A 13,697-nucleotide genomic window follows, 5' to 3' on the forward strand; every position below is an offset into this window, starting at 1 on the left:
GTAATTATACCGAGTAATCTGCTCTAATCTCATTTCAAAACCCATTATTAAAATTTAGTCATGTCACCTGCAAGGGAATGAGAGGAAAATTACGCTGAATTAATTAAAATGCTAATTTATGACAACATGAAAAAGATCTCTGCTGGTTCTTTACGAGAGGTGTATAAAGCGAGCTCAGTACTAGTTCTAAGCTGTCAGCCGGGAAAACTTTAGGCTTCATTCGCACGAGCGATACGGATTGTGTCAGGATCTGATGACAGGAAAACTGATGGTTTTTCTGGAATTGCGTTCAGTGAGTGCGTTTTTTCCATCCGGGTGGTTGTATCTAGATTGCATGTGTTTTTCACACGTGTGAAGAAAAATGTAAAAATAACCCTCAACATTATACAGGTCGGGGTGCTGCCACATTCATTTCTATGGCAGTTCCAGAGATATGAGTACAGCGCTCGGCTATCTCCGGAACTCTTATCAAAATGAATGGAGTGGCCGCTCGCTTGTCTGACCAGCAGCTCCATTCATTTCGAGAATCTCCATGGGGTGTGGGGCACCAGTTCATGTCCTACAGCTGGGCCCACGCTGATCTAATAGTTATCCCTAACCTGTGGATAGGGGATAAGTTTACATAACCAGTGTAGCGCGCAGATCTCGTTGACCGGGCTGTCGTTAGCTGCGGTCACAGTAAGTATCCAGAGTGGTCTCCCTGCGTGGTATTAATGTAACAGGGTGTTAACAGTGATCCATCACAATGTAAAGTGATGTGAGAGCACTCACTGCTGGATGAAAAATTAACTGCGAGTCTGTGAATTAACTCCTTCCTGCTCTAATAGTTTGTTTTCCCATTAAAGAGGACCTTTCACCGATCCTGACATTGTGAACCAAGTATCATGACATATACAGCGGCGCCCAGGTATCTCACTGCACTTACTATTATCCCTGGGCGCCGCTCCGTTCTCCCGTTATGTCCTCCGGTATGTTCGGGGACTTGGTTATAGTAGGCGGAGACTTAGGGGACTTGGTTATAGTAGGCGGAGTCTGCCCTTGTTCTGCTGGGCGTTTCCTTCTCCTAGGCTGTAGCGCTGGCCAATCGCAGCGCAGAGCTAATAGCCTGGGAGTTTTTTTCTCCCAGGCTGTGAGCTCTGTGATGCGATTGGCCAGCGCTACAGCCTAGGAGAAGGAGACACCCAGCAGAACAAGGGCAGACTCCGCCTACTATAACCATTTCCCCGAACATACCGGGGGACATAACGGGAGAACGGAGCGGCGCCCAGGGATAATAGTAAGTGCAGTGAGATCCCTGGGCGCCGCTGTATATGTCATGATACTTAGTTCACAATGTCAGAATCGGTGAAAGGTCCTCTTTAAATATAAATAAAAAGTAAAAAATAAAACTAAAAATTTAATAAAGAAAAAATAATTTATAGCTACAGTTACTAGTTCTAGCAATAGTATAGTAGACTATGTACACACACATTTTCCCCTTATTTTCTTTCATAAAATAAATGTATTAGTTTCAACAATATACCAACGTACACACTTGTTTTTCCCTTTCATAAAAAATTTAAAAATATAGGTATTCATTTTAGCTATAATTAGTATAATGGGGGGAATCTGTGTGTAAAATATACAAACGCATGCATAATTTTTCATTTATTTAAAAATAATTGCTTAAAATGTCCAAATTTCCCCAAGAAGAACTCTTATTATTATTATTTTTTTTTAACCCTATCAAAGGCCTTAGGCTACTTTCACACCTGCGTTAGGTGCGGATCCGTCTGGTATCTGCACAGACGGTTCCGCACCTATAATGCAAACGCTTAGATCCGTTCAGAACGGATCCGTTTGCATTACCATGAACAAAAAAAAAAAAAAAAAAGTTTTTATTTTTTTTCATGATAATGCAAACGGATCCGTTTTGACTTTACATTGAAAGTCAATGGGGGACGGATCCGTTTGAAAATTGAGCCATACTGTGTCATCTTCAAACGGATCCGTCCCCATTGACTTACATTGTAAGTCTGGACGGATCCGTTTGCCTCCGCACGGCGAGGCGGACACCCGAACGCTGCAAGCTACGTTCAGGTGTCCGCCTGCTGAGCGGAGCGGAGGACAAACGGTGCCAGACTGATGCATTCTGAGCGGATCCGCATCCACTCAGAATGCATTAGGGCTGGACGGATCCGTTCGGGCCGCTTGTGAGAGCCTTCAAACGGAGCTCACAAGCGGAGCCCCGAACGCTAGTGTGAAAGTAGCCTTAGAGGCATCAAGAGACAGGATGGAGCGACAGACGCCCCCACACACACCGGAGGATTGTATATTCGCAAACAGGCGATGCAGATTATAATAAGTACTTTTAGACTACTTTCACACCTGCGTTCGGTGCGGATCCGTCTTGTATCTGCACAGACGGATCCGCCATCGATAATGCAAACGCTTGTATCCGTTCAGAACGGATCCGTTTGCATTATTCTTTAAAAAAAAAAAAGTAAGTCAAAACGGATCTGTCCTGACTTACACTGAAAGTCAATGAGAGACGGATCCGTTTTCAATTGCACCATATTGTCAGTGGAAACGGATCCCTCCCCATTGACTTACATTGTAAGTCAGGACGGATCCGTTTGGCTCCGCAAGCAGCGTTTTGGTGTCCGCCTCCAGAGCAGAATGGAGGCGGAACGGAAACAAACTGATCCTTATCCATTCGGAATGCATTGGGGCTGAACTGATCCATTTTGGACCGCTTGTGAGATCCCTGAAACGGATCTCACAAGCGGACCCAGAAACGCCAGTGTTAAAGTAGCCATATTCGGAATGAAGCCATTCTGATCTGGATGTATAAATCGATGTAATAACCTTAGCAAGCCTTGTAGCCAAAACCCTTGAGAGAAGCTTCACATCTGTATTCAACAAAAGATATCGGCCTACAGGGTCCCATATCTAGAGGATCCTTGTCCTTCTTTAGAATTAGTGTTATCACAGCTTCTGTCGTTGATTCCGGAAGGTTACCATCCTCCAATGATTCAGTAAATACCCTCAATAAACATGGGAGAATAACCTCCCTATATTTACAGTAAAATTCGTATGGGAATCCATCTGAACAAGGGGAGGCCTTTAGTGCAGCCTCTAGCTCCTGTAGGGAAAGATCAACATCTAGAAATTCTTTGAGTGTCAGTAAGGACTGGAAGAGAGATGGGCTACAAATATGAATCCATCACTTCATCTGGAATATTAGTATTTGATTTATGTACGGTAAATCCGCAAAGTGCTCAGCAAAAATTATTTTTATGCTTTCTTGATCTTCAATAATTCTAACTACAGGTTAACGAATATTTACTATCTCTTTTTTTGGATCCCGATTTGAAATCACCCGAGCCAACAATTTCCCCGGACGGCCCGATTTAGCAAAATATTTTTGTCCCTTAAAAAAAAAAGCCTCTGCTGGGCCTTGTCCAATAAGAAATCAGAATATTCCTGGCTTGCATTCTGCATGCTTTTCCTATTTTCCTCTGTTTTATTCCTACAAAATTCCTTCATGGCCACTGCCGCTACTTCTTTTAATACCGTACCCTTTTCTTAAGTTAGAAATGTTGCTAATAAATAACCCCCTCATAAAGACCTTGAATGCATCCCATACTAATTGAATTTTTACCGAATAACAATTAGAATCCTAAAAACGGACAATCTCCTGTTCCATCATTTTATGATTATGCATTATGGCTATCCAATGGGGATTTAGTCTAAATGGGGGTCTTGCCCTATATTTATCTGTCATAGATCCCTCCAGCGAGTACGGTACATGATCCGATAGAGCCCTGGCCTTATATTTCATCCGCTTTATACAAATAAGATGATTTTTATTTATCAGAGCCAGATCTTTCCTGGACATGGCATTTACCGATTTGGTTATACAAGAAAACGCTCGTCCCCTTCCCTAGACACCCCCATACATTAAAATCTTGTCAAGGGGGACCCTTGAACAGAAATATGGGCATCACCCCTCATTGAAATCCCATCTATCTCTGGATTAATAACACAATTGAAATCCTCATTAACTAGCGAGGGACATTCAGGCCATTGATCCATAAATGTTAGCAAACAATTAAGTACATAGAGAGAGAAAGGTGGAGGAATATAAATAAAGGCCAAAATACAAAATCTTCCAACAAGCCTTCCATAAAGGAAAACAAATCTCCGCTGCTTGTCAATAGAGGACGCCTCGCAGACAAAATCAATGCCCTTGTGAATTAAAACTGTCGCTCATCCGGAATAACTGGTAAAAGTGGAATGATAAGTCTGCAGGGCCCATCCTCTACCAAACCGCCATGAAGCTGCCTCTACTTTCTTGAATCTCTTTAGAAATATCGTGAAAAAAGGACAATTCACTCCCATTGAACAAGATAGGAGGGCACTCCCTGGCCCTATCCCTGTCTCGTGAGACAAGGATCTTCACCAGTAGTGCCCGTGGCTTCCTTCCAGGGATTGGTTTACCGCCTGGAACCTGATGTGCTCTTTCCACCAAAAACAATGGCGAAAAATGTTCCTTTCCAAATTTTTCCAGAATTAAAGTCTGTATCATTGCCGCAGGACTTTTTTCTTCTGTACCTTTAGGTAGGCCTAGGATTCTCACATTACATCGCCTCGACCTGTCCTCCAAATCCACCACTTTTTTTTTTTTTTTTAACGATTGTGGGGATTGGCTCTGGTAGGCAGGGGAAGCGGACGCAGTACAGAGGGAAAAAAACTGTTTGTAAAGCAAAAACTTCAGTGTTTATTCACAAATAAGGCCAAAAGAAAACGACAGTTTTCAGTCTTGGTTCACACAATGGAAGGTCCACAGAACAAAAAATCCCCTTGTGGGCAGTTTTATCTCCAGCGGTCCACAGCAGGCTTTAGGAGGCCTGTTTCCCAGCGTGCGGCTCTCATCCCTCCAGCACGGCATAAAGACTCAGATCCCAAACACAGAGACTGACAGCGCTCCACTGTCAGAGAGGAGTAATCCACAGCCTGCTGACACTGCAGGCTGGGTGTGATATAGGCTAGTCAAGACCCGGCCTGGAACATGGGGCGTAGTCACCCACCCAGCACTTTTGACTACTCCCAGTAAGAGCCGTCCTGAATCAGCTATACTACAATAGCAAAAGTGTCAATCAGCACTAGCTGCCGCTGACACCTGAAATTACCGGCTCTTACCTCACCGAGGCCAGGAACCTCGGTGACACATGCCGTCCGTCAACGACGGACCCTTGCGCCTTCCTACATGATGATAACATCCTTTCTCAGAGTGGAGATTTCAGTTTTAGATATATTTCAGCTTCAATTTACAAGACCCCACAGATTTTTCTATAGTTGTAACTTTGTCCCGTATCTTTGATACATCATCTCTTATAAGGCAGTGGCGATGCTAGGGCTGGTGTCACCCGATGCGGTAGAAAATGGTGTCGCCCCCCTCCCCCCCCCTCCGAAGCAATAATTTTTTAGCCATATATAGGGGCTATGGTGGTGCTACTGCCATAGGGGGCATCCGTTAGCTCAGCAGACCCCCCCTAGCAGTCAGGGCATGGTCTCAGGAGGGGCACTTCCAGATTATTTTCTGTCCGCTGCCACAAAACAATGGTGCTTATAGCACAGACTACACAGTGTAGCGGTATACTGTACATTGTGGGGCACAGTGTAGCAGTATCAAGTGCCTCTCTCCCCCCCCCCCCCCATGTCCCAGTATCATAGTGCCTCTCTTCCCCCCCCCCCCCATGTCCCAGTATCATAGAGCCTCTCTCCCCCCCCCCCCCATGTCCCAGTATCATAGAGCCTCTCTCCCCCCCCATGTGCCAGTATCATAGTGCCTCTCTCCCCCCATGTGCCAGTATCATAGTGCCAAACCCACCCATGTGCCAGTATCAAGTGCCAACCCCCCCCCCACATGCCAGTATCAAGTGCCTCTCTCCTCCACCCCCATGTCCCAGTATCATAGTGCCATCTTCCCCCCCACCCCCCCAAAAAAAAAAGTGCCAGTATCAAGTGCCTCTCTCCTCCCCCCCCCAAAGTGCCAGTATCAAGTGCCTCTCCCCCCCCCATGTGCCAGTATCAGTGCCATGCCATCTCCCCCCCAAAAGTGCCAGTATCAAGTGCCTCTCTCCTCCCCCACAAAAAAGTGCCAGTATCAAGTGCCTCTCCTCCCCCCCCCCCAAAAGTGCCAGTATCAAGTGCCTCTTCCCCCCCATGTGCCAGTATCATAGTGCCATGCCATCTCCCCCCCAAAAAGTGCCAGTATCAAGTGCCTCCCCCCCCCCAAAAAAAGTGCCAGTATCAAGTGCCTCTCTCCTCCCCCCCCCCGTGCCAGTATCATAGTGCCATGCCATCTCCCCCCCCAAAAGTGCCAGTATCAAGTGCCTCTCTCCTTCCCCCCCCATGTGCCAGTATCATAGTGCCATCTCTACCCCCCAATGTGCCAGTATCAAGTGCCTCTCTCCTCCCCCCCCATGTGCAAGTATCAAGTGCCTCTCTCCTTCCCCCCATGTGCCAGTATCATAGTGCCATCTCTACCCCCCAATATGCCAGTATCAAGTGCCTCTCTCCTTCCCACCCCCATGTGCCAGTATCATAGTGGCAAACCCCCCCATGTGCCAGTATCATAGTGCCAAACCCCACCCATGTGCCAGTATCAAGTGCCTCTCTCTTCCCCCCCATGTCCCAGTATCATAGTGCCATCTCCCGCCACCCCCCCCATGTGCCAGTATCAGGTGCCAACCCCCCTCCCCCCCCATGTGCCAGTATCAGGTGCCAACCCCCCTCCCCCCATGTGCCAGTATCAAGTGCCTCCCGATCCCCCCATGGCAGTAACAGTCGGGTATTTAAAAAAAAACACTTCTACTTACCTCCATGTCAGCGATGTGATGCAGCCTCTTCCTGTGTCCCGCCGTGTATGTCCATATATGGAGTCAGTGCTTGTGTATTCTAATTTAGCCTGTATTTCTGAAAAGTTTCTGCTGGGATTCGAACCCACGACCTTCTGTATCAGAGGCAAAGCACTTAGCCTCACAGCCATAAGATCTGCCTTGCTACTGACTGAAAAAATATGAGACTTCTACTGTTATAGCTGGCTAAGTGTACATCTATACACATGACAGCTGCCCTAACATACCCAGCTCTGCTATATCTCTATATATGATAGCTGCCCCAGCACACCCAGCTCTGCTACATCTAATACACATGACAGCTGCACCAGCACACTCAGCTCTAATATATCTCTATATATGACAGCTGCCCCAGCACACCCAGCTCTGCTACATCTATATATCTCTAAGTATTGCTATACAGTAGATAGATATATAGAGATATAGCAAAGCTGAGTGTGCTGGGGCAGCTGTCATGTGTATAGATGTAGCAGAGCTGGGTGTGTTTGGGCAGCTGTCATGTGTATAGATGTAGCAGGGCTGGGTTTGCTGGGGCAGCTGTCATATATAGAGATATAGTACAGCTGAGTGTGCTGGTGCAGCTGTCATGTGTATTAGATGTAGCAGAGCTTGTTGTGCTGGGGCAGCTATCATATATAGAGATATAGAAGAGTTGAGTGTGCTGGGACAGCTGTCATAGTGCCACCCCCCCCCCCCCCCCCAAAAGTGCCAGTATCAAGTGCCTCTCCCCCCCCCCCCCCCAAAAAAAAAGGGTGCTATATCTCTACTATATCTCTATATATGACAGCTGTCCCAACAAACTCAGCTCTGCTACATCTATACACATGACAGTTGCCCAAACACACCCAGCTCTGCTATATCTCTATATATGATAGCTGCCCCAGCACACCCAGCTCTACTACATCTAATACACATGACAGCTGCCCAAATACACCCAGCTCTGCTACATCTATACACATGACAGCTGCCCCAGCACACCCAGCTCTGCTACGTCTATATATCTCTAAGTATTGCTATACAGTAGATAGATATATAGAGATATAGCAGGGCTGAGTGTGCTGGGGCAGCGGTCATGTGTATTAGATGTAGCAGAGCTGGGTGTGCTGGGGCAGTGATCATATATAGAGATATAGCAGAGCTGAGTGTGCTGGGACAGCTGTCATATAGAGATATAGCAGTGCTGAGTGTGCTGGGGCAGCTGTCATGTGTATAGATGTACACTTAGCCAGCTATAACAGTAGAAGTCTCATATTTTTTCAGTCAGTAGCAAGGCAGATCTTATGGCTGTGTGTTAAATGCTTTGCCTCTGATACAGAAGGTCGTGGGTTTGAATCCCAGCAGAAACATTTCTGAAATACAGTCTAAATTAGAATACACAAGCAGTGACTCCATATATGGACATACAGGGCGGGACACAGGAAGATGCTGCATCGCATCGCTGACAGAAGGTTGTGGGTTCGAATCCCAGACACATCTTTCCCTCTTCTGAGGACGGCAATACAAATGACTCGTAAATGCCGGCCCTGCTGGTGTCACCCCATCAATGGTGTCACCCGGTGCGGTCCGCACCCCCCTTGCAACGCCACTGTTATAAGGATCACATTAGACTGAATTGCCCCAACTGCAGACAGGATTTCTTTCAGTGGGGAGAGATCAACAGTAGGTAAATCCTCTGCATGCTCTCTCTCCGTCCGTCATCCTGAGGAAAATCATCCACCACCTCTTCCACTCTGGATCCAGCATTTTTTTTTTTAACACTTAACAATATGAGCGCGCATCCCTTTCTGACCTGCTCTTGTGATTACATTAAGAGATTTTAAAAACTGATAAATTTGTGACGATTCAAGAGGCTTCTGTTCCATTTTAGAATAGTCCGCTGATCGCCTATTTTGCTTTCCCTCCCTTTCCTTTTTCCCCTTCTGTATAGTGTCTTTTACAGGCCTTCAGATTAAAACATTTTTTTTTTCCCCTTCCCACCGTTTTAACTTATAACCACTTTTTACCACTTTAACAAGTTCACAGCGCAAATTTTTCGTCTTAATCACGGAGAGTTTCTCCTATCTCATTCACTATATCATATTTCTCTGAGAAAAACACGGAAAGAAGGGAGGAACAGGAACACACAAAAAAGGAAAAAGCAACCAAAAAATACTAAAATAGGGCCACTATGGGCAGATCTCACCAGTCTTCTTATATTGGACAATAATACAGCGGCAGTTCATCTAGGGCAGCACCAACATAGGTCCAGTAACAGAATGATAAAACACCACAGCTGGGCAGACCATAGAGGAGAGGAGGCAATCGGTAGCTGGTTATCAACAGGAGGACGGAGGAGGCACATACAGCAAGCGGAGGAAAAGTGGCCTAACATGGAGACAGGAGTAGGCACGCTTGCAGGGCATTCAAACCTCCTTCAGCAGCCCGGACGGACAGACAGCGGAGAAAGCCAGCAAAAGTCAGAGAGGGCTGAGCGCATCGTCCGTCTCGAAGCATCGATAAGGGATCCGTAATTCAGGGCATGACACACCCGCAGGTACCCATCAAGCCCAGGCGGCGTGCAGCTCCTCCAGCAGTTAAGAGCCGCTCCAGCCGGGAAGCAAGACCAAGTGCAGCGTGGCGAGGCAGAGGGCGCAACGCAGCCACACCTACATCATCACGTCAGCCCCTTGTGCAAGAAGAATTCTTTAGGGGGGTGGTGGTCAAGTCACTTTGAAGGAGTTTCTAATGTTTTGTGATGTACATCATCTGTACTGGCAGTACGGTGCCATGGAGCCAGCAATACAAAAATCCACCAAAACCCAAAATGTGTTCCAATCATTTGTAGTCTTGCACTTAGCCCAGCCAGCAGATAAATGACACAAATAGCGTCCATTTTACACGGTACACACATACGGTAATGGTTTTAAAAATCTTTTGCCTTGAAATATTTTGTAATAGAAGAAAAATTGGTAAGAAAGGGAAAAAATATATATATAATTATTTTTTTCTCATAATTTTCACAGTTCTTCCTTTATTTTTTAAATATTATATCATCTAATGGCACAAAAGAAAGGTCTAAGTTGTCTCGGAAATCAGTTATTTGTAGTCAGACAGGCCAATTGCTAAAAGTGGCCTGGTTAGGAAGGGGGTTAGGCTACTTTCACACTGGCGTTTCTGGGTCCGCTTGCGAGATCCGTTTCAAGGCTCTGACAAGAGGTCCAAAAAGGATCAGTTCAGAATGCATCAGTTTGGCTCCGTTCAGCCTCCATTCCGCTCTGGAGGCGGATACCGAAACGCTGCTTGCAGCGTTTTGATGTCCGTCTGACGAAACTGAGCCAAACGGATCCGTCCTGACTTACAATGTAAGTCAATGGGGACGGATCCGTTTTCACTGACACAATATTATTATTATTTTTTTTCATGGTAATGCAAACGGATCCGTTCTGAACGGATACAAGCTTTTGCATTGTAGGTGCGGATCCGTCTGTGCAGATACCACACGGATCCGCACCTAACACAGGTGTGAAAGTAGCCTTAAACGGTAAGGCCCTATTCACACGACCGTATTTTTGGTCTGCATCCGATCCGCATTTTTTGCAGATTGGATGCGGACTCAATAAGGGCTGCAAAAGATAGAGACAGCACACCGTGTACTGTCAACTTCTGCACGTCCGTTCTGTCGCCCCGCAAAGATAGAACATGCCGTATTTTTTTCCGTTTTGCGGCAAGGATAGGCATTGTTACAATGGACACAAAATACACACGGTCATGTGAATGCACCCTAATGAAGAGGTTAATAATCGTACACGGTTTCTGTTCTCCTTTAACCCGTATGGTTTTCTTCAATGTATTTTCTTCTCCCACTTTCAGGATTGGCAGCTTCTCATCTTCCGGCACGCAGCTATAACCCCGTGGGCGCAGACGTCCTGGTAATACGTTGTGCTTTCTCATTTAGAAGCTGAACGACTATTTCTGCTCTCGCTGAGACTTAATAAGCAGATTTATAAAATCATTTTGTGAGCCGTCCGCTCTTCAGAAAGCCGGGATGAAAGGATTGACAGATGTGCTGAAGTGTTTTGCATCATGAAAAAATAAATAAAAACGCGGCCCCATGCTGCGTGGAGGCGAGGATATCCCCAGATGACATTTTCCGTTTACATATAGATTGTAACCTCGGATCTTATAAAGCACTCGCTGATCGGAACCTCATTACTGTAATTTACTGATTTAAAAAGTTCTACATCTTTCTAACATACCTTGTGTCAATATCCCCCCATTTCCAAGCTCTCTGTTTGCTGTCAGTGAATGGTAATATTCACTGTTTACATCTAGAGACTAGGGAACCCATCCTGACCATGCAGACGTGCAGCATGTTACAGCCGAGAGCCGATATGGTGTAATGTGACATTTTACAGGTACTGCCCGGAAGATAACCATCATGCGCGATCTGTATATAATGGGCGCTTCATGTACTGGTCATAAAAAGAAATGTGCTGGTGGAAGATGCCTCAAATTTATTAGACATGCGGGTCTCTTAAAGGGATTCTGTCATCAGGTTTGGGGCTATAGAGATACGGACATGCACGGCTAGATCGCCGCAATATATGTGTCCTATAGGGCTGTGACGTTTTAATTTCTTTAAAAAAGGATTTTATAGATATGCAAATGAGTGTTGAATGTGTCCAAGGGGCTGCACTAACCTTACTTGTGCCCAGCCACGCCCACCTGTGAAGGAGCCACGCCCACCTGTGAAGGAGCCCAGCACCGCCTATGTCTCCTCCTTTCATCAATGATAGATAGCCGTAATCTGGCGATGCGCGAGCTCGCGCATGCGCAGTTCTTTCCCTGAGGCTGATGCCAGCACAGGGAAGGAACACTATACCGGCACTGCGCATCGCGAGATTACGGCAATCTATCGTTGATGAAAGGAGGAAATTCAGAGGACATAGGCGGTGCTGGGCACCAGTAAGGTTAGTGCAGCCCCTTGGACACATTCAACACTCATTTGTATATCTATAAAATCCTTTTTTAAAGAAATTAAAACCACACAGCCCTATAGGACACATATATTGCAGACATGCTAGCGGCGATCTAGCCGTGCATGTCCGTATCTCTATAGCCCAAAAACTGATGACAGAATCCCTTTAAATTCTTCCTGCAGTTTGCGCACTAGAAAATAAAAAAGTTAATTTCCTGGTGGCAGACTCCATTTAAAGGGGCAGTTCAGGATTTACAAAAACATGGCTGCTTTGTCTCAAAAACAGTGCCACACCTGTCCACAGGTTGAGTGTGGTATTGCAGCTAAGTCGTGTCAAAGAAGAAGATATGCAATACCAGACAGGTGTGGCGCTGTGTCTGGAAGGCAGCTATGTTTCTATCACCCTGTACAATCCCATGGGAATACATGCAGCCACCATTTTAAAGGGGTTGTTCACTTTTGGGGGCCTTTCAGACAGACCCTCCACCCACAGAGCTAGACCTGCAGAGGGAAGCAAGCGTATCTGCTCCATGCCCCTGGCTCCTTTGCTCGCCTGCCATGACCCAGTGACATGACGCATTGGGGGAACCAGTAGTCAGTGCTGCCACGTGACCCACGTCAAACTGGAAGATGGGTGACAGCAGCTGCAGATAAGCAGCAGGGAGCAGGTAAGTACGCTGCTCCACAGGTGCAGAACCTTGTGGGGGGGGGGGGGGGGGGTTTAAGCTGGACATACACATCAGATGAATGCCAGTCAAATCTACAGATTTCCCCTCAATGTTTAATTAGTAGGAGGGTGTCCTGACTCTTACCGGCTGGCAGATGTTGAGGCCAGAAGGGTTGGGCAGATTTCAACATACCCGATCTTTCGCTTCTCAGGGGAGATAGCTTCACATCGATCTCTTGGTGGACACAACCGATCATCATTTGCAAATATGAGAGTTTATTAAAATTGCATATTAGTTACTAATATATATAAAAATTTCAAAAAATCTAAACCATGAGAAGAATTTCCGGTGTGCTGTGTGCACAGAAATCATAATCCCACTTCCAGTATCTCACAGAACAAAGTAAGATGTTAAGAGGGGGGGGGGGGAAATGACAAACATCTGTTAAAATAAAAAGATGGCGGGAACGCTTCCTCTGCCGGTCTGGGGAGATTTGCCGTTCCCCCAGGCTGAAACCCACATCCAGAAAATTAATGGAGGGAGATGTAGTAATTACTGGAATACCAGAGGGACGGACATTATACCGATTTTATATTTTCTGCAACAGTTTTGAATAATAGAGAATTCCGGGTCAAGAAGCGCGTTAGATCTTTTTATACAAGGTCACATATATGATCACTAATGATTAATGTGGATTTTATCTCGGAGAGAAGGCGAATTCCTGACCGCAGAATATGGTTTGCCTTTTCCACTTGTGACTTCTCCATGATTTATGTTGGCAATGAGCTCCATGGGATTTAATCAGTTGCACCAGGGTGGGACAAAAGTAATAATGCTAACATGATAGATCATTAGTATGCTCCTTAGTGAGAAGATAATGAAGACGAAGAAATTGCCTTCATCTATCGGAGAAGTGGCGCACTACGGGTGCGGAGGATTGACACTTGAGCACAGACCGTATCAAGGAAACTTCGGAGAACGCACTGCGGTTTATTTCCATTCAAAACTGCCAAGTTAACCCTATGTATGCAGGATCGAAGCGGAGTTCCCTCTGTCAGCCCAAAGTTTTTCAATATGGTGTCATTAAAAATACATGTTGTCCTGAACAATCCCTCCAAACTGAAAAAAATGACAATACAGGCCTTCTCGTTAAGGGGTTAAAAGGCT

The 13,697-nt window shown here is 45.9% G+C and overlaps 1 protein-coding gene across 1 annotated transcript in view; it reads right to left on the bottom strand.

The window, feature by feature from the left end:
* Positions 1–13,697, bottom strand: part of RAD18 (RAD18 E3 ubiquitin protein ligase) — a 303,633-nt gene that overhangs the window by 130,145 nt on the left and 159,791 nt on the right. The window lies entirely within an intron of this gene.

The sequence above is a fragment of the Bufo bufo genome, chromosome 9 (genome assembly GCF_905171765.1).
Source record: "Bufo bufo chromosome 9, aBufBuf1.1, whole genome shotgun sequence".
Classification (NCBI taxonomy): Eukaryota; Metazoa; Chordata; class Amphibia; order Anura; family Bufonidae; genus Bufo; species Bufo bufo.